This window comes from Pleurodeles waltl, chromosome 1_2 (genome assembly GCF_031143425.1).
Source record: "Pleurodeles waltl isolate 20211129_DDA chromosome 1_2, aPleWal1.hap1.20221129, whole genome shotgun sequence".
Taxonomy (NCBI): domain Eukaryota; kingdom Metazoa; phylum Chordata; class Amphibia; order Caudata; family Salamandridae; genus Pleurodeles; species Pleurodeles waltl.
The window spans coordinates 1007725639-1007751773 of NC_090437.1; positions in this window are offsets into that span (position 1 = coordinate 1007725639).

The following is a 26135-nucleotide window of genomic DNA, read 5'->3' on the forward strand; positions in this document are numbered from 1 at the left end:
GACACAGCAGCACACAAAGTGGAGGTCTGTCTATCCCGAATGCCAGGGGGCAAGTGAGCTGGCCCACACAAAATGGCGGTTGCGACCACAGCGGTCATGACCGTCACCGCCGGCGGTGATCGTCATTGGTCCCAGTCTCCCATTGACATCAATGTTAACCAATGAGGAGTCGCATGGCGGTAAAGACTGCGCTTTGCCATGATGACTTCCACTGGCGAAAAGAGGTCACTTTCAGCAGTCCAATGCATGCCGGACACGCGGATGCCAGTTTAGTCTGTGACATTACTGTCCTGAGTTTACACAGCGTAACTACCTGCATGTCGTCACAAATACATACTTCAGGTCTGGCATGGTGAATATAGACACATGTAGTGCGTGTCTAGTGACATTTCCACACTTGTCACAACAATTGTCAGCATAAATGATCAGTATAGTGGAACACATGGAAGGTGTAGGTATACGTGTCCTGTATACGTCCATTCCCACAGGAATTATGTGCCACCGTCTGGTTAGGTATGGAGGGTGGAGTAATGTGTATTCCCACAACATGACAGGCAACTTGCATGACTATTACCTAATGACTGTTGTGTGTCATACTGAATAGCCTACACTGTGAGAGATTCCAAGATTGTTGTTTGTGTCCCCACACAGATGTGGCCACAATGGAGTGATGAGGAATGCACCAATTTACCGGCCACTCATAGATCTTGATACCATGGAAGAACACCACATCATCATGACATATCGACTAAACCGTTTGTGCATCAAGAAACTGGTCACCCAGTTGAAGCCAGACCTTCTGCTGGGTTTGAGGAATCCCCATGCCATGCCTCCAACAGTCCAGGTGTTGTCAGTCCTGCATTTCTTGGCGAGTGGCTCTTTTCAGATCACAGTGGGACTGGCTGCAGGGTTTTCCCGGCCAAGCTCTGTAAGGTGTTGCAGGATGTGCTGGATGCCCTACTCAAGCATGTGCACAGGTACATTAGGTTCCCACTACCTCCAGATTTTCTCACTGTAAAAGCAGCCTTCTACAACATCTCAAATGTCCCAGATGTAATTGGGGCCATTGATGAACATCACATTGCCCTGGTACCTCAGAGGATCAGTGAACAGCTGTACAGAAACAGGAAAAGTACATATTCACTCAATGTACAAGTGATGTATCTTGCAGACCAATACATTACACATGTGAACACTAAATACCCTGGATCAGTACATGATTACTACAACCTGAGGAACAGCAGTGTCCCTGCAATGATGTCACAGCTACAGGGAGAAAGGTCCTGGCTCATCGGTTTGTGTACTGCTCTCCATGTCAGACATTTATACCCATCATGACACAGTCAGCATTCCGTCTAGCAATGTTACCTATGGCCATGTTTCCTTTTCCACACAGGTGACTCCGGATACCCCAACCTGCCCTGGCTCCTGACACCTGTGAGACATCCAACTACATTGGGGGAGAACAGGTACAATGAGTCACATGGCCGGATAAGGCGTGTGATTGAACAGACTTTTGGTCTCTTGAAAGCTAGATTTCGTTGACTTCATGTGTCTGCTGGTGCCCTACAGTACAATCCAGGGAAAGTCTGTAAGATCATTGTTGCATGCTGCATGCTCCATAATCTGGCCCTCAGAAGGCACATCCCACTGTTGGAGGAGGGGGACATTAATGCTGGAGCAGTGTTTGTGGCCGGTGACTCTGATGCTGAGGGGGAGGCTGACGAGGATGAGGCACATGACAACAGGACTGGCATGATTTGTTACTACTTCCTTGATCTACAGGTATGTCTGCATTACATTTCATCTGCAGATGGGAGATGTGTTGCTGAAGCCAATCTGTAGCCAGTATTTGCATGCATCAAGGTATGTGTGGGAACTAGAGCCTTACATATTGGTTAACGACCTTGAAGGGTAGGTGACTCACAATGAGAGGTAGTGGAAATACACAGCTGCTAAGTCCATTTTTGGAATGCTGGTGCCATTGCGGTACAGCCGTCTAGTTGTACTAAAGGTTTAGGGTCCTCAGGCTGCCTGTTTGGGGATATGTTAGGGGGACTTATCAGCCTTGTCCTGCTGCATAGGCATGTCATGCATTGTCATCTGCTGTGTGGCAAGTACATGTTCCTGACTACTCAGAGAGTTGTGCAATTGAGGACGTTACCTATGTTTCATCTTTCCTGTCCCACACATGTGTGAATGCCAATGCAGACCCTTACATATGGTGTAACATAGCTGCTGTGACATTCATCCTGTGTTTGTGTTCAACTGCTATTGATGAATGACCGTGGATTACATTTCTTACAACATTGTCCCTCATTTCATTTATTTATCCCTCTTCAGGTGACTTGTCTGTTTGCAGTCTGCTTGCTGATTTGCCTGTTGGCATAGTTGACAGTGGATGTTAAAACTATATGGATGTATTTACACACCTGTTGGTGTATCCCACTAAATCAGTTACTTTGACATTATTGTTGTATAGACATGTGTATTCTTTTGTTGTTCTGTAACAAATTTGCCAATACAAACAATAAAGAGACATGCACCATGACTTGTGATAATAGGTGTTTATTTTGTGTAAAATTTCACAGTCCAGAGGAGTGGGGTAGTGCTCTAGGTGATGATCAGAGTGGGTGCTCAAACTGTTAGGTTCATAGGCCCTGTGTCCAGTTGCCTCGGAATGATGTGACCTTGGTATTGGACGCCCAACAGGGTGTGACAGTGGCACACAAGGATAACATTTCAGAAGAGGGATCACTTCCTGGTGGGGGGATTGGTCTTGGCCTGAGGTCCTGCAGGATGTCTGTATTGGCAACCTCTTTTACGGAGAGTTCCTCAGCTACAGGGGTAGGGGTGCTCCACTCCAGTAGCAGGTGCTGATGTTGAGGGCAGTGGTGTTGATTGACTACTGGATGGGACCTGCTGTTGGGTGGAGAATGTCTGCAGGATGCAGTTGAGGTCCTTGAACTCCCCTAATATGGAGGCCATGGTGGCACTGTGTGCCTGCCACTGCTGCCTGGCCTCCTGATGGTATTTCCCCTGCAGCCTTTGTGTGTCCTGCAAGGTGGTGAGTATCTGGCCCAACTGGTCCTGGGTTTGCTGTTGGCTCCCAGGCCCCTGGAGACGGCCTCCTGGCCAGTCGTGTCCTGTACCTGCCTCATCCCTTGTCCCACGATTGGCCTCCCACTGGCCCTTTCCCCCTGTGCATGTGCCCCTGGTGCAGTGTGCCCCCTCCGACTGACACCAGGACCGTCATTGTCTTGGGTTTGCACCATTGACTCCTGCCCCTGTCCTGTGGGGCACACTGATGATTGATGTGACCTTAGGGCACAGGTATGGGAAGGTGGGCTCTGCTGTGCACTTGATGCCACAGGGGAGGTGGTTAGAGTTGTGGGCAGGGTGAGGCTGGTGGTGGTGGACTGACCAATCATGCCTGATGGGCCAGGTTCGTTGTCTGAATCCAGACTTGCAGGTGAATCCTCCCCTATTGGGGCTGCATCCAGGCCTGGGCTTCCTGTCACTGGGGTCCTCTGCTGTGTGTCAGTACTTGGGAGACCTGTGGGATGAAAGGTATTGTGTCAGATGATGGTATTGTAGTGATGACACAAATGGTTGTATGCCATCATTTACTGTATTTGCAGGACAGTAATGGCATTGACAGTTTCCAGTCCACTGCTTGTGTTCCCATCAGTGGAAGGTTGCAATTCCCCTATTTTGGAGTACAGTTTACATTTGTCTTGCTACTCTCATTGCCATGTACTGATGAGCATTCCTACCACATATTGGTGATGGGGAGTGACATGGTTTAACGTGCAATTGCAGAGATGTGATATGGACGTAGCAGTCGGGCAAGGGTAGGGAGTGTTGCATTGCGGTAGTTGTGGTACTTACTGCTGTGTGATGCATACATGCACTAGGTGGGGATGTGAGGGAATGGCGTCAGTGGTGAGATGTGGCATGCAATGGTGGATATAGAGCCAATAGTGAGTTTGTGCCCATTCAGGTGGTTTGAGGGGGTGAGAAGGTGGTCGGAGTACATGCTGTGCACAGGGACATGGTGGCCAGTGAGTACAGCAGACATACCAGTGTCTAGTCCAATATAAATTCCAATCAGCCTATCCGGATGTACTATGGCCAGGACCATCTCCTCCCACAATGCCATTTCTGGGGGAGGTGGTGGGATTTCTCCACCAGTCCTCATGACAGCTACTTGGTGCCTGGAAGCCATGGCCCGTACCTTCCCCCTAAGGTCGTTCCACCTCTTCTTAATGTCCTCACTTGTGCGTGGATGGTTCCCCACTGCATTCACCCTGTAGAGCAGAGGTCTTCAAACTGGGGGGCGGGCCCCCCTAGGGGGGCCTGAAGTGATCCCAGGGGGGGCCCCAGACTCTGGCCAAAATAAATATTAGACAGATAACAGGCCTGTGTTTTAAGCAGTAGCATGTTATTGCAGTTTTTAAAAGGTAATAGTACTTAACTGCAATGTTTAAATAGGTTTAGACAGATTTAAACATTGCCATGTTTATAAAATAATTGTGAAAAATTCTGAGGGGGGCCCAATGATTTTTATCTTTCAACTGGGGGGGCACGGCATTAAAAAGTTTGGAGACCTCTGCTGTAGAGTATCCTCTGCCATAAGTCGTTCTTCCGGGCTATGGATGTCTGCTGGAACAGTTCTCCAAACAATTCCACTTTGACTATTTTCTTCGACCGTTACCCTGAGCTCATCTTCTGTGAATCATCATTTTTTTTGTGGTGCCATGGTTGATGTTTTGTAGGTGGGGGTTTATGCTGTGCAGGGAGTCTGGGTGTGCTGTTTGTAGTTGTGAACATGTGTAATAGTATGTGTGTGTGCTCTGTGATGTTTGTGTGCAGTGATCTGTTGTTTGATGTGTGCTTAGTATGATGGTGCCTGTGGTATCTAGGTGCAGTGGCTCTTTTCAGTGTGCTCTTCTCTCTCTCTGTCAGGGTTTCTAGTTGCAAGGGGTTCTGGGTGTGTGTGGGGGTGTGTTTTGTAGTGCTGTGGACAGGTGTGTGTATGTGTTTCAGGTGTTGCCATTGGTGTCATCCCAGCTGGTGCAGTGTTAATGCGTGCTGGCTATTTTTTTCCCGCAGAGGTTTGGACCACCCATGGATTACCATTGTTACCGTCGTGTTGGGTTCCCCGATGCTGATTTGTGACTCGGAATTTGGCGGGTGGTATTTTCTCGGTGTGGCGGTGGTGGTGGTGCAGCCACCTCCATCATACCATTGTTTGAGCCAATGGTGTTGTTTTTTCGGTCTATTTTTGGCAGTGTTGTGTGGGTCACTCGTAATGCGGCGGTCTTCACTCCGCCATTGCTGGTGGAGTACCAGCTTCCGTTTGCACGGCGGTCTTCGATAATGACTGCCAAACTCGGAATGAGCACCTCAGTGTTTAATGTCACAGAAAGTATTGTCAGAAGAAATTCAAGTTATGGAATGTGTAGTTTGGTTAAAGCTTACCATTGTCTGTAGAGGATGTGGCACCCATTGTCTGTAGACGAGGTGGCAGCTTATATATCCTTTTGCTGTGCCCTCTCTCAGGCCCTTACATATGTAAAAGTGTTTAAAATTGTTTTCATAAATAAATCCAACAGCAGAGCACATAAATCAAGCTCTGTGGTCTCCTCATTACTTTAGTTGTGGATATTGAGGGGGCATTTTGTGATGTCTGGACAAAGGGCATTTAAGTGAGCACTTCAGGAGTGTTAGATCAACTAAATTTCATATTACAAGAAACTTTGCCCTAATATTTTTCTGAATTGGCGTCATCGTTGTTTTTTAAAGACGAATGAAATATGTTCAGAACACAGCTCGGTGTCTTTTCTATTGTGCGTTAATGCACCCAGGAAAACATGTTGTTTTGCAAGCGAGCAAGCTGAATTAAACAGTTTGATAAGACTTGAGAAATGACTGTCAAGAAGTGATAAGTATATGAATAGTTTTCCATTTCTACAAGAAAGAGTTTGACAGAATGACAGGAGCTAAAATATTTTGGCTGCGCCTGCATAACTAATAGTGTAAAAACGGTTCTATTGCACCTGTAGTAGAGCATGTTCATGAATGATTCATTACTGTATTATGACATGTAACAATACGTTATGTCATCTTATATTTGTTTATAAAATGCACATAATCTTAGAATAGCTTCTTGAGGCAAAATAATGGCACCAAAATGTTTTCTGTATAAAACCCGTGGAAACCACCAATTCGCCTTAACTATACACTGAGAACCTAATTTTCCATAAATCACAGAAACACCGCCCCACACCTTACCTTTTAACCCAGTTCAAAGGTCATAATCTTATTTACACAATATAGAAAAATAGCTAGATGAGAAAATAACATATCCCTTTTGCAGGCAGCACCATCCTCTCCATGCAAGAACAACTGTAATTGAAAATTTCACCTGCAGGGAGGAGCCCAGAATTTTCTCCATTTAATCCAGGCTATCCTTTTCTGAAACGAACTCCCTAGAAGCAGCAGCTAGAAGTGCTTACAAATCCATAATAAGAGAATCAATCCATTAAATAAACAAGAATTAGCAAATGCCTTTTAGTTACTAATGAGGTTAGATATTCAGTAGGTCATCAAAGATGCACTCTGTCACTCATTCATGCACCCTTCCATCCATGCACCCCTGGAGTCACTCTTGGATTCACTGACAAATACACATACACGCACACCCAATAAGCAAATACAAGATAAACTCAAAGAATAAAGGTAAAACAAAAAAAACATGCCGTTACCCAATGCTGTACTATGCACAATACTATTCTAAGATGGTCACTCAGAACAATACAGTTCAGTACTCAACACATCTTGAAATGTTATTGCGCATAGTGTGTTACTGATATATCAATCCAAGTTGGCCATTACATTGCTTCTAAATTTGGTGGACATCTTGGAATAGTGAAACAATGGTCAATGCTATTCCCAGTTGGCTGCTTAGTTTAGAAGTGACCGCCCATTGTGCGGTGCGCAATGAAATGTGTGGCTAGCAGCCAGTAGCATTGTCTGGTGAACTGCAAAAAAAGCAGCATAAGAAAATGAAAGAAAACCTATAAAGTGGAGAAAGTGGTAAGCTAAACGACTGGGCCACTGAGCGTAGTATTGAAGCCTACTGCTTTTCAGATGGATATGCACATGTGAGTAAGGAATGGGCTATTGCTCACATGGCAATATATCCAACAGCTAACGTGTGGTGACCCAATGTCCCATGCTGTTTTCTACCATAGGCACGAGCAAAATGTGAATGGCACTCTAACAGGTCAACAGCATAATAGAGCTGATCTAAAGGCTCTGTATGTATTGTTAAGAAATGTATTTATTTTCAAGAGGCTGGCAGAGAAATAAACATGTTGGTCCATCCCAATAGGGTTTGTTTAGCAAGGACTATCACTGCAAATCCTTTATCCCCAGAGTTTGTCATAGTGGTAATTAACTATTGGACCTGGCCGTCTCTGCAGGGTCACTCCCAATTGTTTTTCTTTTACCCTTCACTTTATTGCTGATCTAATTTTTGCTGCCCTTAGGACTCTGTGAACTTTACTACTGCTAATCAGTGCTAAAGTGCATGTGCTCATCACCCCTTAAAAGATAGTGTCATTGGTTTGTTCCCTAATTGGCATATTTAATTTACTCATAGGTCCTTTGTAAAGTGGTACCACTTGTACGCAGAGCCCCTAAATTAAATGCTACAATTGGGTCTGCAGCGCTTATTGTGACACCCACTTAAGTAGTCCTTTAAACATGTCTCAGGCCTGCCATTGCAGCCTGTGTGTGCACTTTTTAACTGATATTTTTCGACCTGGCAACATACCCCTTTTGCCAGGCCCAAACCTTCCATTTTAATTCACTTCGGTCACCCCTAAGGTAGACCAAGACAGCCCAGTGGCCAGGGGGCCTGCTTGGGTGCTAGGAGTTAGAAGGAGCACCTGGAGGATCTCCGCTAGGCCCTGGGGGCAGAGCGGGACATCAGCTACCATTCTGAAATAGATGGTGGGAGCAGTGCGGAGCAGCCCAGCCAGGTGAGCTCCATGCAAGAAGAACCTGGAGCCTGTGCTGGGGCCCAGCACCAGCAAGTATCAGGACCCTGGTTCCCCTGCTGACAGCTGTGGTCAGCTGAGGGGGCTGGGGACCTGGGAGAGCAGGAGGCCCAAATTGGAAAGCCCAGCTAGTGGAGAAGTGGATGAGGCCTGCGTTGCAGGCCCTTGCTCGTGAAGAGGGCCTCTTCCCTGATCGGAGGACTGCAACGCCATGCGCACTGGAGCCCTAGAGGGGGGTTCATTAGAGGTACTCTGCTGGGGCTGCAACATTATAACAGCACGTTGGGCTGAGATTTGCTCAAGCCCAAGCCCAATTTGGAAGCAGTGAGACTGGGGCCTTGTCCCCTTCCCCCTGATGCTTGCTTTGGGTGGCATACCTGGCAGAGCAGACTACTGATGACTGCATGACCAAGGATTAGGGGTTCTGTAGGGAAAGGATTACTTGTGCTCCCTGGCTTGGTGGCCTGGAGGAACAGTCAAAGAATGAAACATAGAGGAAACAGTTTAAACCTTAGGCCGCAGCACTGCAACCTCTTTGAGTAGCTAACCCCGGGGGAACAGTTCACCTTGGGGATGGAGGGATGGTGGCGGGGCCTTCCCCAGGCACGCCAGCTATCCTGCAAGACTTTGAAGTGCAGTGTGCTGGGTCTGAGTTGTTCGAAAACTGCTAGGACGGGTGGGGGGGCTCTGGCCTGGGTTTGGTCATGATGACCGGTGCAAGCCTAGGTATTTAGATGGCTGCTGTCCTACATTAAAGACCCTCTGCCTCGCTGCAGAGACTTTGCTCTTGTGGCCTCTCTTCCCGTTTTGGACCTACCCCAGTGACAACTAAGACACTAATAATACCCTCAGAATTGAGGAGCCAGTATCTTCCTGTTAACCTCTATCAGCATGGGGTAACCAAGGTCCAAGTCGACCAGCATGCCACCATACATGGAGGAACTTCCACAATGCAGACTGGAGAGACCGGAACATCAGGGCCCTCGGGAGTCTCTATCCACCTACATCTCGATATAGTCTTGGCAGTCATAGCAGACACTAAGGCTACTCTCCAACAAGACATCAGTGCAATGTCAGTGGGCATGGAACTATAGAGGGCTGAACACAGTAAATCAGCTGACCTAGTGGAGGACATCAAAGCCTCCATGGGAGAAATGAGGCCAGAACATAAGACACTGACACACAAAGTGGAAGTACTAACTGAAAAGGTGCGAGACCACCAAACCAAAGTGTTGCAACACAAAGAAGAAAGAAACTCAATGCCTTTATAGACCAGTAAAACAGGAAGTGAACAAACAGGAAAAGGAAAAACGCCATATTAAGTTGGGAAAGTATCATAGGACCAAATAGGAGAAACACCATCTTGGAAAGGTACTAGTACAGTAAAAGGGAAGGGCAGTGCATACTGGAATAGACAAGTATTCTGGGACCAATAGAGCATATCCTCCATGACCAAAAGAGTGGACAGCCAAAAGTCAAGAAAACAGATAAGTATTATATATGCGTCACAGGGTCACCCACAACACAAAGGCAAAGCACTCTGAGACCACGGCAAGATCCGCGGCCCAACCCCAGGCCGATCCGACCCCACCGTCAAGCAAGGGTTGGACTCCCAACAGCAAACAAACGTCCTGTGGTTTTTCTGTGTGCAACAAATGTTTTTCATTTAAAATTGTTTTTCTTGGTAACTGTTATGAATTGATGCCAGTAAGAGGTAATTGGTTTTGCATTCTCATTGTGAATTATAATTCTTTTCAAGTATTTCACAGTGTTGGCTCTTGTTTCTTTTGTGTACTTATAGAAATTTGGCATTTTTCTGCCTTAGCCATTTAATGCCTATACCCTATAGCTGGGCCACAAGATCGGGTGTAGCTGACAGTTGAGCTTTGTGTATTGCTCCTAGACAGTCACACACAATAGCGAGCTTAGGTGTGCCTGGGTGGGCCATCACTGGCAGGATGGAAGGGAGGATTGGGGTACAGCTCCACTTACAACTAAAAATGCTTTGTCCTGCCTCCCAACAAAGGTCTGCGTACCCAGAATAGCTAGTCTGGAGTGAGGACAGGGCAGTCCAGATGCCTGGAGACTCCAAAGAGAAGCTTCTCCTCCACCTCAAAGGCACAGCTGGGAATAAATCCTGGACATCAGACATCAACTCTTCTGTACAATTCTGGGCCTGTGATTGCTCTACCAGAAAGAAGGACTGCTACTTCGCTGGACAGCTGCCCTGCCAGACTATTGCTTTATTGGGCTACTGCCTTGTTGTGCTGACCTGCTGCCTGCTGCCCTCTTTTCTGGGTGAGAAAGACTGAATCTGAATCCCTTGATCCCAAAACCCCAGAGTGACTCCAACGGCTAGTTGGCTGGCCTCCTGTCTTGAGCTTAAGGGACAGAAGACTCCAACACCTTTTCTCCAGCACCTTAATTCTCTTGTGGGCAAGTCTACCCTGCCAAGTGGTTCTGGTGCCACCTCAGTCTTGGACCCTTGGAGGTGAGCATAAGGTGCTCTGCAAGCCTCTGCGGATCCAGTGGAACTGACGCATCTCCTCTGCTGCGCAGCGCAACCCCAAGCTGAACCAATGCATTGTTCCTTCATGGATCAGAACTGTTGCAAAGACTCACATCACAGCCTTTCACTGCATTGGAAGTGACACTGCATGACACAGCTTCACTGCAGGCCCCCGCATCCTTCATTGAGGGCAGTCTAGACAATGACATTGATGTCTTCATCACAGCCTCGCAGCTCCTCTCAACCGATGCATCGCCTCAACCGAGCAACAAAATTTCTGACTCCAATCTTTGCATCATAAGCACTCATCGACAGAATCTTTGGAAGTGATGCATTGCTTTCAGCTGTGTGATGCATCTTTGATGTGGATCCTCACAACACTCCACAAACCAGTATTCAAGGTACGTTATTCAGCTGGTCTAACTGATTCTTTGTATTTGGCCCGCTCTCCATTCGCCTTGAACTTGCGACTTTGTCACTGTCTAGGGTGTCCAAATATCCACAGTTGGTGCTTTATGCCATTTGGAGCTGTTTTCACTAAGACCTTTAAAATGAATAACTCCAGTTCTACCAAGTGGATTCTTGTTGCTTTTGTCTTGTTTTATTTATTAGAAAATTACTCTATTTTTCTACATCTGTTGTGAGCTCCTTTTGTGGTGTGTTTTCACTGTGCTACTATTTGAAGTGTTGCACAAATACTTTGCACATTGCCTCTGAGTTTAACCAGACTGTGCCAAGCTATCTGAGGGTTAATTTAGAGTGCTTGTGACTTTACCCATAGAAAAAATATGGTTGCTTTTTTAAAAGGATTTGACCTCCTTCAAACAGTAACCCAATTTTGTGCACCATCACAAAATCCCTTGAATACTAAAGTATTCTGTGACATTCCATGTAACAAAATATCATCCTACATACTTTAATTTTGTTCAATAATAACCTGTGTGTATTTGTCTACTACCTTTAACATATGCTGTTAAATGAATATGTCAAGCCGATAGTCTTGGTTGTAACTTGTGATAGACCTATGTCGTCTGAAATACCGTTTACCTAACAACCAATCAGGTCTATAGCCTCAAAGTGGTTTTCACTCCATAACCAACTCGGGCCTTCTAGACAAAGTATGAGCTTTCCCCACAAGGCACCCATAAGCATAGTCATATAATTCCAAATATGCACAGTCTTAACTAACAAAATATTATACAACCCTTCTAGCAGGACCATGGCAAGAATTCTAACAGCAAATATTCTACCACCAGCGTTTGTCAAAGGGTGTACTGAAGACCAAAATCCTTGCCTTCTATGCAACATGGTGAGGATACATGTAAACAAAATTACTTTATACAGGTTTTAGCATGGTATACTAAGAATCAGCCATTAAAAGCCCATTAGATTACGCATATGTTTTCACAATAAGTCAAGCTTACAGCCTTTGCTATAACATTTCATAATGAACAGATCAAAGATACGGCATCGAATAAAAAGCTTGCATTTGAATCTATCAGTCCTCAACCCTTTATCATTGGGTTGTTACATTAACCATCTTAAGCGCACTGTAACGAGCATAAGCTTTCCCACAAACAACCATCAAGTACATAGTCTTAACAACATACAAAAGTAAGATTGCAAAACAATATACAACCCCTCATGAGAGGACTTTTTAAGGATTATCACGGTGCAAATATTAAATACACCCAGGTTTTTGTCAGAGAGATAACCAACACCAAGCATCTTGCACAATATTGTAATCTAAAATAATCTTTGTACAAAAATACCTGCTTACATGTGTAATACCAGTCCACTCTTAAAGGCCTTTAGGTTTTACCATAGGCTTTTAACAATAAGACAGGCCTACTGCCTTTGTTGTAACATTTTAAATTAAACAGATTAGACCTACAATCTTGCTCATCGGTTTGTCAGCTCAGACATAACATTTTCAGAGAGGTTAACCAAAACCCATGCCTGTTACAGTAATCAGTGAGTTTCATTGTAATAAAATGTTATGTTATGCATATTTGTAGAGTGCACTGTCACCCATGAGGATATCTTGGTGCTGAGCAGGTGTGAATCTTGGCATAACTGGGGCCTAGTGGGACTTCTTGAAAAGCCAGGTTTCATCTTCTTGTGGACTTCAACAAGTAAGGAGGAGGCTCTTATGTGTAGTGGTATGTTGTTCAACACTTTAGGAGCAAAGTGTGAGAAGGCTTGATCAATAAATCTGGTTTCCGTAGGCAGGAAATTCATAGAAGTAGGAGCTCGGATAAGCGGAGGTGTCTGGATGGTTTGAAACAGCAGATACGATTGTTGAGGTATGCCGAGCCAGTGTTATGTAGTGCACTGAGTGGGTGAGGAGTTTGAATTGTGCTTGTTTGCGAATTTGGAAGCTAGTGGAGCTACCTCATGTTTGGTGTGATTGTGGCATTGGAGGTTGAGAGTGATTCTCGCCACCCAGTCCTGAATGGTCTGCAGCCTTCTGGTGAATTTTTGGTTGATCTTGCCATTGAGGGTGTTTCCATAGTCCTGCTTGCTTGTGACTCTGGTGTGCATGATGGTTTTCCGGGTGCTGATTAATAGTCATTTGAAAATCTTAAATCTTCCTCAACATCTTCAAGGTATGGGAGCATGAGGCACAGATGGAATTGACTTGGGCGGTCATGTTGAATTTGCAATTGATGATGAGGTTTTTGGTGTGCGCGGCGGGCATCAGTCCTAGCAATGTTGATTACCAGGTTGAGGCACATGTTGATGTGCTGTTACCAGAGATCACTATTTCAGTCTTGTCGGTGTTCAGCTTTAGATAGTTGGGGCCAGATGTCTCAAAGGATTTTGCATTCGCAAACAGTGCGAATAGTAAATTCCACCGTCTGCAAATGTAAAATCACCTTTCATGATCTTTGAAAGGAATTCGCAGAGCAATTTTAAGGAATCGCAAAAACAGTGATTCCTTAAAATTGCAACTCTGATTAGGTAATCGCAATTTGTGATTCCCTAAATAGGTAATCGCAAATAGGGAATACCTATTTGTGATTACCTATTCACATGTATCAAGTATTTCCTAAATGCCAATTTGGCATTTAGGAAATGCAATTGCCACAAATTCAAGTTTGGTGGTGAGCATGTGCAATTTTAAAAAATCCATTACAAATGCATTTAAAAAAATGACAAGGGGCATGTGTGCACTTTACATGTCCACAAATATTTTTTGGGGCCTTAGGCCCCCAGCACGCTGGGGTTTGCACTACCTAATTTGCAAATTCCTAACAGGAATTCGCAAATTAGGTAATGCAAAACCATTTGCACCTATGGGCCCACAGGCCCATAGAGAAGAATGGAGTCCCATTCCCTAATTGCGATTCAGTAATAGCGATTGCGGCTTTTAAGAAATCGCTATTACCAAATCGCAATTTTTATACATCCCATTTTGCATTTGTTAAATAGCGATTTCTTAAAAATCACTATTTAGGAAATGCAAACCGGGATGATGATACATCTGGCCTTGGTCTTTATCCACTGGGCAATTTCAGTCATGCAGGCATTGAACCTGATGCGTGGACTGGGTATCTTGTCCGTGAGGGAGAGAAAAAGTTTCATTGGGGTAACAAAATATCTGTCTACTGGCTTGATATAGTGAAATACCAATCCAATACCAATCTACTCTAAGAGGCTTAATGGCTTTAACATTCACCTTTCACAATAAAAAAATCAGATCTACTACCTTTGTTATGACATTTTATAAAAACCAGATTAGCCCTATGGAATCAACTTTTTGGAATGAACCGATCCTGGCTTCAGGATAAAGCCAGTGCACTTGACTGAGCAAAAAGAGAGATGTAATAATATTTCCTTCTACCGAAAAACAAATCTTGAAGGGATATTGAACAGGGTCTTAATTGGGAAGCATGGAGGTTGGGTAGACAAAATTATAACATGTCTGTAGTCATTCTGAATACAAGGAGCACCTGAACAACACGGCCAACATAATTTGGGTGAAGTGATGGGTAGAGCTTTGGGATAAAGAACGAAGCTACATGTTTGATCTGTGCTGTAATCTGTTTTGACTTCCTTGGGCATGGCTGAAGAGAGCCATAGCTGTACAACTCAGTGGGATAGTCTGGGTTGAACATACCCTGGTAACATTCGCTCACTCTGTAAATGAGAAAACAGGAAATGGTTTCAAAATACCTTTATTTTCAATTGTATTGGTTCATTTTTATAACACTTTGGTTAGTTTGCTACTTAATGATTTGGTGACTTATCATTGTGTTTTATAGTCTGTAGCAGGTGTCTCCAATGAGTAGCTTGCAAGCTACCAGTAGCTCTCTAGGTCCCTGTGAGTAGCTCTCCTGTGTGCAGCCCAGCCTACTACTATATAAGCTTTTCCCTGGTTGAATTATTATATGAATGTCAAAATAAAAATTCATATATTCTAAATGAAATGCATGTATTTTCATTACTCATAAGGTGTTGTTTGCAGAAAAATTGACACACTTTCAATTTGAGTTGGATAGATGTAATATTCATGTTATTACCTTGGTGGCAGGAGTGTTGCAGCTATGGATGTTATGTATTACCTAATTAGAGGCATTCCAATTGATAACACGTTTTTATCTTACTGCTGGCAACTCTGCTTAATCTTGGATGGGGTAGTCACTACATCATCTCTAATATTAGTAGCTCAGGATGATTTTCATTGAACATAAGTAGCTCTTGTTACTGAAAAGGTTGCAGACCCCTGGTCTATAGAGTGCGTGGCCAATAAAAACAAGCACTGGCAAAGCCAATAAGTCTTAGCTGTAGAATCCACATGGATGCTGAGCAGCTGGCTTTTTTATATTTGTCAGTAAAGTATTGTTTAAAAAAAAAGTAAAAAAATGCTAAATATGGGAGGCAAAGCAAAGATATCTAATAGTGTTGCAAAACTCTGCATTGTACTTCGCCCACATTTATTCTTTTTTTGCGCCGCGTTTGAGTCATTTTTTGATGCAAAAGTGTCGCAAACTAACAAAATACAATTGTATTTTGTAAGTTTGCGCTGGTTTTGCGTCAAAAAGTGACGCAAATGTGGCGCAAAAAAACTATAAATATGGGCCTTAATGTTTTCAATCTTTATATTTATTGTGGTTTATTTTCTCAAGTACTTTTCACTCAGAAAACTTCTAATAACATTTAAAAAGAATAAGCAAGTGTCAGAATGTAAAGGGATACTCTTACAAAGCCTAATTTACTTTCACATGATTCAGTAATTTACTCCCCTGCAGTAGCCCAGGAAGTAAACCTATGGACTGCTAAACACACCTTCTGCCACCAATTCCAGCTAAGTGAATGCAGACCACCAAGCAGTGTGATTTTCAAGGCTAATCGAGTAAATAGATTATCTAATTTCAACAGGGCTCTAATGTTGCCAAGCTAAAGAATGAAAGGGGGTTGGGCTTGCTCAGAACATGCAATTTACCGGACTCCTTAAGGCGCACCAAGATCCCATAAATCTGCAGCAGTACTACTAAATAGACCTCAAAGCGAAAACCCTCACCAGCAAGGTGTGGCAAAAGTCCTGTAGTGTGCTTTGGAAGGTGACCATGTTTTCTACACTGAGGGCGGTATGGCTGTAGAAAAGATCATGCAGGCCAAACAACCTTCCATGTGCCAGAGACATCTCTCTGGATTGTAACAGTCACATCAGAATGTAGTCCCTCCAAGAACAGTGTGCTAAGGGTGGCTGCAGCAAGCACCGCCGATAGAGGTCGTACTAGGAGTTGAAGTGTCAGCACTTGAATATCCAGATCCATGCTTGAGTAGTTCACCCAGTTCAGGTTTTTGATTTGTAATCCTGGGAATTTTTAGTTCTGTTTATCATGACATAAAATAAGGAATACAAGTGAGAGAATGCACTGCTAGGAGATGGGTAGGGGTCAGTCGGTGGGGGGCAGGATTGGTCCTCACAGCACAGTCAATACCAGGAAACCACAATTATTCATCCTGCACACTTCCGCTGCAAATAGACACTGCCCACTTGCACTGCAAATAGACACTGCTCTTGGGAGGGCTGCTCACAATCTACATGCAGCTGTCATTTGGACCACATCGTACACCTGCAACCAGGATTATCTGAATGGTGTGTGACACCCATCAACTCACCTGGTGCTGGAGTCCATTAATGAATTGACTGAAATCCCTCAACAAGTTTCCAGCTGTAAAGTGAGTGACAGCCACACAGAAGTTCCAAGGTCTACCTGCCGGATGATTGACAGGCCCTATCATATAGTTCACAGGTGGATCCAGGCCTGCCTGCCAGATGATTGACAGCTCCACACCATCTACCAGGTGATTGACATCATGAACCTGAATACAAGGACCCCCTACCAATTGAATGATGACCCAGCCCATCCCTGGAGCCAAAGCTCACTTACTTAGAAGTCTCAGGTTACCATATGCAATCTAGGATTTTTGCCTATCTTGTAATTGTAATCCTAAATTTACAATGGGACAATTGGGGCTACAAGTAGCAGAATGCTTTATACATGTGCACACCAAGTGACTGACAGGTCTTCCTCAAACATCTCCACATTTGGTGCCAAGATCAACCTACCAGGCGATTGACAGCCCTTAATTTCCCAGTCTATGCCAGAAACTAGGTCACCTACCAGGTGGCTGTCTTTACTAGTTCCCTACATCTGTTTGGGTCAACCAGAGGGGTTGGGTCAGACTGGAAGGCGAAATGAAACTTCCCCCTTAGCACAGTGAAGACACATTACTACCAACATTAACTAATTTGGCTATTCCTAGTGTCTTTGACCGTGACACTGTTTTCAAACCTCACCTTAGGTAGGCGCATAGAAGCTAACTGACTACTTGTCATGTATGATGCCGGCCAGTCCTGGCTTTCTGGCCAACACTTTGCATTCTGGGATTTGTAGTTTCACTTTTCTAATTATCCAATTGGGTGAGAACACGGAATTGGTCGAAGGTGTCAGACAAAGGCCCAGTTGGCAGCTTTTCAGACATCTTTCAGAGGGTCACTTAAATGCAGAAGGAATTTGGATGTGGCAGATATGTGCAGCGGTAGTGGTGAGCTTGGGTTTAAAGGTCCACCCATGTTATGGAAAAAATGAAAGCAGCTTAATGCCTTCGACTGAAAAATCAACTTTATGACATAGAGCCAGGTAAAAGCTATTTTATGCCATTGACTTTGTATTATCTTTTATTATCAGGCTCTTTTTTCCATCTTGTTATATTCATGTTTTATAGATATTAAATCACTCTGTTCCTAATAAGTTGGGCAGAGATATGCACACAGAGGCATGCTTTATATTCCCATATATATCTCAAATATTATCTTGTCAGATGTGTGTAGCTCCTCCAGTCATGCATTTCTTATTTGAGATAATACTTTTGTTTCAAGCATGTACTTATATGGACAAACACTTGCAGCCCTCAACATTTTGAAGAGGTGCAGCACTTAGGCTGGGATTTCATAGCACCTGATGCACACACATTCAAAATCTTTTTGAAATAGGTTGTCACCTGTGTGTCTGTATAGAGCACGGTTACTTTAGCTGTGGATGGGCTGCTCCAATTAACAACGACTTCCTATTTAACAGCCACTTCTCAATATGTGGGATACTTGGGACTTTCAGGATGATGACATGGAATACCACCAAGTGAGAATGGTGTCTGAACTCCTAAATTCACTCATTCATCCACTTATACATTTCCCTCTGTGACATAAACACCTGCTCTAGAGATGGGTTTTAACCTGTCACTTATGCCTTAACTTACATGTTCTCCAAGCGATGACAGCCTGTACTGGTCTGCCCTGCTGTATATGTTCTGCTGGGAATGAAAGATTGCACTTGCTGCCTTCTCTGAGAGTGGGAAACTTGCCTTGCTACTGCCATCCTCCACCAATTCAGTGAGGAAGCAAAATTTACACTGCTGCTGTCTGATGTGTATGTGTTCTTTGACAGGGAAAGCTTGCACTGCTGCTGCCCTACCTATATTGGTCCTCTGGAGGCGAAAGGCCAACACTATTTCTGCTCTGAGTGTACCTAGTAAATGAAGAAGAGGTGTTTCCACTGGAGAATAAAGGATTTCCATCATCTTATTTCAGTACATAAATGTACGGTAATTCAATTAGAAGTTTGGCTCTTTCTTCCAGGTGTGTTCTACTTCTTGTATGTTTATGTTATTTTATGGAGATTGTAAAACAGTTCTTTACCTCCTCTTGCATCCTGTATATTGCGTTACCTACCTGTCTTCTACGTGTCCTGTATGAGTGAGAGAATTGTCTGATTCTTCCATTACTGTTACCTGCCCATTATTTATTTATTTGTGTTAGGGAAAGCTGAAATGCTACTCTCCAAATTGTACCTTTGTTGTGAAGCGTGGTGTAAAATGTTCTACTACACAAGAGACAAATTGCCAAGCCTTGTTTTATTGTATTTCATGAAACAAAGAGTGAACCATGACACAATACCTGAGCAGAGTTTACTTTTAGGTTCATGTATGAAACAAACAGATTTTGAAATGGACTAGATGACTTTGTAACATTTTAAAACAGACCTGAAAAGTGAATCCATGCCATGTATAACACCGTTTGCCATATCTGATATTTTAGCCAACATTACTTTCCATTTTGGTGTTTTGAACCCATAAATAAAATGTTAAAATTAAAATATCAGCACCACAATGTAACATGCTGTTGGCTGAAAAGTGGGGAACGGCTGATGTATTATAGTCAGTGCCACTGGACTTATACAGCAGGGGAGCACTAAATTATGCAGCAGTATTGAATAAATTATGTAGCAAGCAAAGGCAAATTATGTGGCATAATGCAGCATAGCGTGGCACATTTTTTTAATACCATCACTTCATTATTTTGTCCTTTTCTGCACATGATAATACTGTCTGGTCAAAGATTTCTCCTCATAAGTACCGGTTTAACGACCAAATAAAGTCAAAAACAACTGAAAGATGACCAGTTGATCCTTGGAAAGGGCCTTCCATTGTGCACAAACCCATATCACCACGTTTGATCCATTAGAACTAGAAACATTTTTTTGTTCCGGTCTGCAGAGTATGTAGCAGATGAAGGATTATGTGGCAGATGTGGCAGCTCCATAATTATGAGAAAAAAGCCACAACCATGGGCCTGGATATACTGCACTTGACAGACTAGAGAACTGCAAAATTAAACTTTGTTGACTTACTCCTTTTTTCCTTGAGGGTTAAATCTCTCAGTGGGTGAGAAGGCAGAGATAGCATTTCAAATGCAAATAGCAACCTGTCATAGCTAATGGGTTAACATTAATACTCCTTAAGGAAAACAAAGTACTAAAAACACATTGGGGCAGATTTAAGGAAAGTGGAGCTGCACTTGCGCCCTTTAACACCACCCTACCTCCACCATGTGTGCGCCGTATCTAAAATATGGCGCACCATGATGAAGGGTTGGGGGCAATAGCATCAACAATTTTGACGCTATTGATGTACTGCTCAGAGTTAGCGCCAACATTTTGGCGGTAACCAACAGTACATAGAGGCCCTGCTGAGCAGGCGTTAAAAGTATTGAAATAGAAACCTCTTAGATTGTTTTGAACCATTTTTTCAGCCCCCGAGTGGATCGGCCCATTTGCATACATTATGCCAGGCGCAGGCAGAATGTAACACAAAGGGTCACAAAGTGGCGCAATGCATTGCGCCATTTTGTAAATATGGCACGGGGAAAAGGCCAACTTAGCATCAAAAAATGATGCTCAGGTAATGCTAAAGTGGCGCTAGGCCCTCTTAAATCAGGGGTATTGTTCCCCAAAACAATGAAAGCAGGACAAACTCTTGGAAAGGAAAAGCAATATTCTGGCACCACTCTTCCGCATGCCTGTGACCATGTCTTTAAAATGGTGCAAACAAATAAGACTGATTTGCAAATAGCGGGGTCCAAACTGGGGTGGCGGGGTGAGCAAAAAAAAATGATTAAACTCAGATCTTTATGACTGCGGTGAATGTTTGCATTGTTCAGCATTCCGTCCATCATCTGGTCTTTTTGCTTTTGAAAATGGAGCAGCACTTACTGCATGTGCTGCACTGAGGGGGCTGCCAGCAAGGGCAAAAGTAACACTACAAAACCAGAATGAGTCAGCAAGAGACAATGTGCTGTATAATGCCTCAGGTACCAGAGTAGGGAAGAGAAAGCAATTTATGATGTTGATGATGCAGGTAGTGAAAGCTATGTCTAAAAATGGATAGGGTCTGGAGGGGGGAAGTAGTTTTTAATGCCTTACGGAAGATAAACATGAGCAAGTGCTTTATGATACAGGAAGTAAATGAACAGAGAGAAGTGCCTTGCAATTCTTGAGGTAACGAAACTGGGAGAAGTGCTTTATAATTATAGTAAGGATATTTTATAAGCCTGGTGTTAAATTGAAGTTAATCCACAGACCAGGAAGATATTTAACGGGCTTTATTCCATAAAAAAGATTCCTCTTCAAGTAACGTCCCAGCCTCTCCTTTTCATCTCCACAACGTCCTCTGCTCGCGCTCACAGCTCGCGCTCACAGCTCTCCCCCTCCATTCTAAGAACCTGTCCAGGTTCTAACTCACGGCTATTAGGATATAACACATCTCTCCCCTTTCATTGATGACCAAATAACAGTATGAGTAAAGAAAAGATACTAAAAACTTTAAGATAACAATCACTACATATATACTGAAACATTTCAAAAAAATATAAGAGAAACAAAAAGCTAGCATATTTTTTTTTTTTCTTTTTTTTTTTTTACATCCTCACATAGTTTCTTAAGAGGGAAGGAGTCCTGATATTTCTCCTCGGTTTCCTACACTTCCTCACATCCATAGTGTTTGAATTCCACTCCTTTGGTCCTTTTAAAACATAGGGCCTGATTCTAACTTTGGAGGACGGTGTTAAACCGTCCCAAAAGTGGCGGATATACCACCTACCGTATTACGAGTTCCATAGGATATAATGGACTCGTAATACGGTAGGTGGTATATCCGCCACTTTTGGGACGGTTTAACACCGTCCTCCAAAGTTAGAATCAGGCCCAAAGTCTTTTAAATGTGGAGGTATCTTGATGTTCCTCTCAGATCTTCTTAGTCTCATCTCATCAGCAGAACAAGAGATTTCATCTTGCGGTCCCTCCAGAGTTCCCAAATTCGCAGTGTTACTGTGAAGCTTAACAATTCTATTCAAATTCCAAATTCGACCATCACTAAGTTTTACAGCATTAGTGAAAAGTTTCACAACCTCCATTGGAGAGGAAAGTTTCTTTCCACAACCTCTCAAAACTGGATTCTTGACCATAACCCAATCACCAACATTTACAACAGTTTTCTTCACCGAGTTCTTCTTATCAAAGTTACATTTACTCATCAAAGATTTCTCCCGTTCCCTGACTTTCCACCCTTCATCAATAAACTTCTTTCCTTTTACCCCTAAAAACTCATTAACCCAATTCGGTTCAAGAATAGTGTTCCCTCGTCTCCCACGAAATAAGACAAAAGGAGTTTGACCTGTGGTTGAATGGGGAGTATGCCTATAAACAGCCACCTTTTTCATTACTTCCTGTTTCCAATTTAGATGATTGTCTTTGGCTAATGTAATAGTTTCCTTTAAAACTCGATTGAATATCTCAATTAAACCATTACACTCAGGGTGATATAACGCACACAATTTATGTCTTATTCCACACCCTTTAAGAAATCTCTCCATCTCTCTTGAAATCAATTGTACACCATTATCAGTAAGAAGAGTGGAAGGAATACCCTCTCTACTAATGAGGTTTGTGAGGAATTCTATCACTTTCCGAGTTTCTATTCCCCTGGTAAAACAAACTTCAGGCCATCTAGAATACATGTCCATGATCACTATGACATATTCAGCTGACCCTTCGCTGTATATAGGACCTAAAATATCCTTAGCTATATCTTCCCATGGTCCTATCGGTTTGTCCCTTATAATCATGGGTTGAACCTTAGGCTTCATAACCTTTTCACTAAGAGCGCACTGAACACACTCACAAACCACCCTCTCAACATGAGTATCCATACCAGGCCACCAATACGATGAACGTAATCTCTCCTTTGTTTTGGATATCCCCATGTGACTTTTATGTGCATGATCTATCAGTAGCCCTCTCACACTAGAGGGTGGTATCAACCTCATCCCTCTAAGTAACAAATCCCGATCAACAGCTAGTTGATCTCTCACACTCCAGAACTCTCTGCACTCTGTACTACATTGACTTTTACTATTCCATCCAGACCGCAGCAAATTTACCAATTCTTGTAACACTCTGTCAGACTTAGGGGCTCATTCTGAGCCCGGCGGGTGGCGGGAGCCGCCCGCCTGGAGGGAGCCGCCAAATGACCGCACCGCGGTCAAAAGACCGCGGCGGCCATTCAGACATTTCCTCTGGGCCGGCGGGCGCTCTCCAAAAGAGCGCCCGCCGGCCCAGAGGAAATGCCCCTGCAACGAGGACGCCGGCTCAGAATTGAGCCGGCGTAGTTGCAGGGGTGCGATGGGTGCAGTTTGCACCCGTCGCGTATTTCAGTGTCTGCATTGCAGACACTGAAATACACAGTGGGGCCCTCTTACGGGGGCCCCTGCAGTGCCCATGCCACTGGCATGGGCACTGCAGGGGCCCCCAGGGGCCCCGCGGCACCCCCTACCGCCATCCTGTTCCTGGCGGGCGAACCGCCAGGAACAGGATGGCGGTAGGGGGTGTCAGAATCCCCCATGGCGGCGCAGCAAGCTGCGCCGCCATGGGGGATTCCAAGGGCAGCGGAAAACCGGCGTGAGACCGCTGGTTTTCTTTGTCTGACCGCGGCCGAACCGCCGCGGTCAGAATGCCCTGCGGGGCACCGCCGGTCTGTCGGCGGTGCTCCCGCCGACCCTGGCCCCGGCGGTCTGAGACCGCCGGGGTCAGAATGACCCCCTTAGTATCCTCACGCCACTTTTCCTCAGATATAATTTCAAAACTCACCTCACATACTCTATCAAATTGTTCACGATCTTCTACTTCATCAAAATTTAACAAGTTTGGTGATACTAGTCTGGATAACACATCTGCTGAGTAATTGTCAGATCCAGGAACATACTCTACAACATAATCATATTCCTGCAAAGCTACAATCCATTTAGTAATCCTGCTCGAGACAGTATCAATACCTTTAGATTTAAAAACCTCACACAAAGGTTTATGGTCAGTTTTAACTACGAAAGACCTTCCCCACAAATACTTTTTAAGTTTCCTAACTGCCCAGTAAACTGCAAGCGCCTCTCTCTCTATTACAGAGTACTTAGTCTCAGTTTCTTTCAAACTCCTGGAGATGAAAGCAATTGTGTTCTCTGAACTACAAATACCCTGATGTAGAACCGCACCTAACCCCTTCCCACTGGCATCCGTTGTGAGAATCGACTGTAAATCAGGATTAAAATTCTTTAGTTTGGGGGCATTGCACAAGCAATTCTTTAACTCCAAGAACTCCTTCTCACACTCTTCACTCCATATGAACTCTTTCCCTTTCTTCAACAGAAGTCTCATATTATAACAAGAACTAGCAAAATCCTTAATGAATTTGTTATAATATTCCGCCATACCCAGAAATCTCATCAACTCCTCTTTGGAAGTTTGGAGAAGCCAAGCTCGAAATTGTGTCAACAAGATCCTTCTTAGGAAATAAACCACCTCCAGTAATAGTGTGCCCTGGATAGTCAATATGCTTAACTGCAAACTTGCATTTCTCTGCTTTAATAGTTAAACCATTTTCCGAAATCTTCGATAAAACTTTTCTAAGAGTGTCATTATGATCAACATTGTCTTTGCCATAGATCAGAATGTCATCTTGATAGACACACACACCATTAATCCCTCGCAAAATTTGTTCCATAGCCCTCTGAAACACTGATGCAGCAGAGATTAGACCAAAAGGTAGACGAATAAACCTGAAGGTGCCAAAAGGTGTAACAAAGGCCGTTAAATTCCTAGACGATTCATCCAATATTATCTGATGATATGCCGAGGTTAAATCTACAGTAGAGAAAACTTTAGCACCTGACACCATAGTTAATAATTCAGATATGTTGGGAAGTGGATATCTGTCTACCATTACACATTTATTAAGTTTGCGCAGATCAACACAAAGTCTGATATTGCCATTAGCCTTCTTAGCTATGACTATGGGAGACAACCATTCTGTACCCTCCACTTCTTCAATTATACCTTGATCTTCTAATTTTTTAAGTTCCGATCGTAACTCATCCCTCACCACAAAGGGAACATTCCGCACTTTGCTACAGAACGGTACAGCACCTGGAAGTAATTTAATTTTATGAGAGTATCCCTTCATGCATCCTATATTCCCACAGAAAACATTGGGAAATTCTTTACGTAAATTCTCAGTGAGATCACTGATGGTTAATACACTCTCTCCATCTAATTCCTGTATTGGTTTTACTATAATGGGAGGTGAATTATTAGGGTCAAGCATCACCCCAAGATCTTTCTGATGCCACCAACTTATGATGCTATCACCTCTCTTTGAAACATAGACTTTCCCTGAAGTGAAACGATTGTCATATTCAATCAACCCAACAAAATAACCATGTAAGTCAATGGGCTCACCACCATATCCACAAGGCTTAATATCAGGTTTTAAAAGATTAACCTTACCCTTTAACTCATCTTGATAAAACATATTAGAAACTATGAAAATTGTTCTTTTTCCCTCTACAGTGATATAATCCAGAGGGCCACACAAGCTGTCATTAGAAACTTGAAGTACAATTTGACCACAAGCAAAGTCAGACTCATCATTGTTGACATGAGAATTATCATCAATCACACTCACCGACTGCTTTGTCTTTTTAAGATTACACGCAACCGAAAAGTGACCTTTCTTTTTGCAATACAAACAAAAGCTGTTAACGGCTGGACAAAGTTTACTATTTGCAAAATGGCCTCCTCTCCCACATCTAAAACATTTCTTTCCATTATTATTGGAGAACATTCCTTTGCTAGAAGGCTGAGATACTTTGAACTTATTATTACTTCCAACCACATTCACTTCCTTTGGGTCACAGCGTTTCACCACCTCTACACACTTAAGAGAGTGCTCAATTCTCTTGGCTAATGATAAAACTTGATCAATATGAGGATCATCTAAAAGCCATAATTCATCTCTTACTTTATCGATATTGCACCCTAGCATGAATTGATCACGGATCCTCTCTTCCAACGTTGACCGAAACTTACAAGATGAGGCCAAACGCCTTAACTCTGTGACATAATTTTCAACAGTTTCCCCTTCAGCTTGTTGACGTTTTACAAAATAGTACCTCTCTAAAATTGTGCTAACTTTAGGAAGATAATGTAAATCCAGTTTCCTAATGCATACCTCATATTCACTTAAATTAATTGCCTCATTGTCTGGAAGATCAGGAAGATGGTCAAAAACTTCTTGACCTTCCGTCCCCAAACAATGAAGAAGTAGAGCAGTTCTTCTTTCATTGCTCAACGAGGTACCACACACTCTGGAGTATCTCT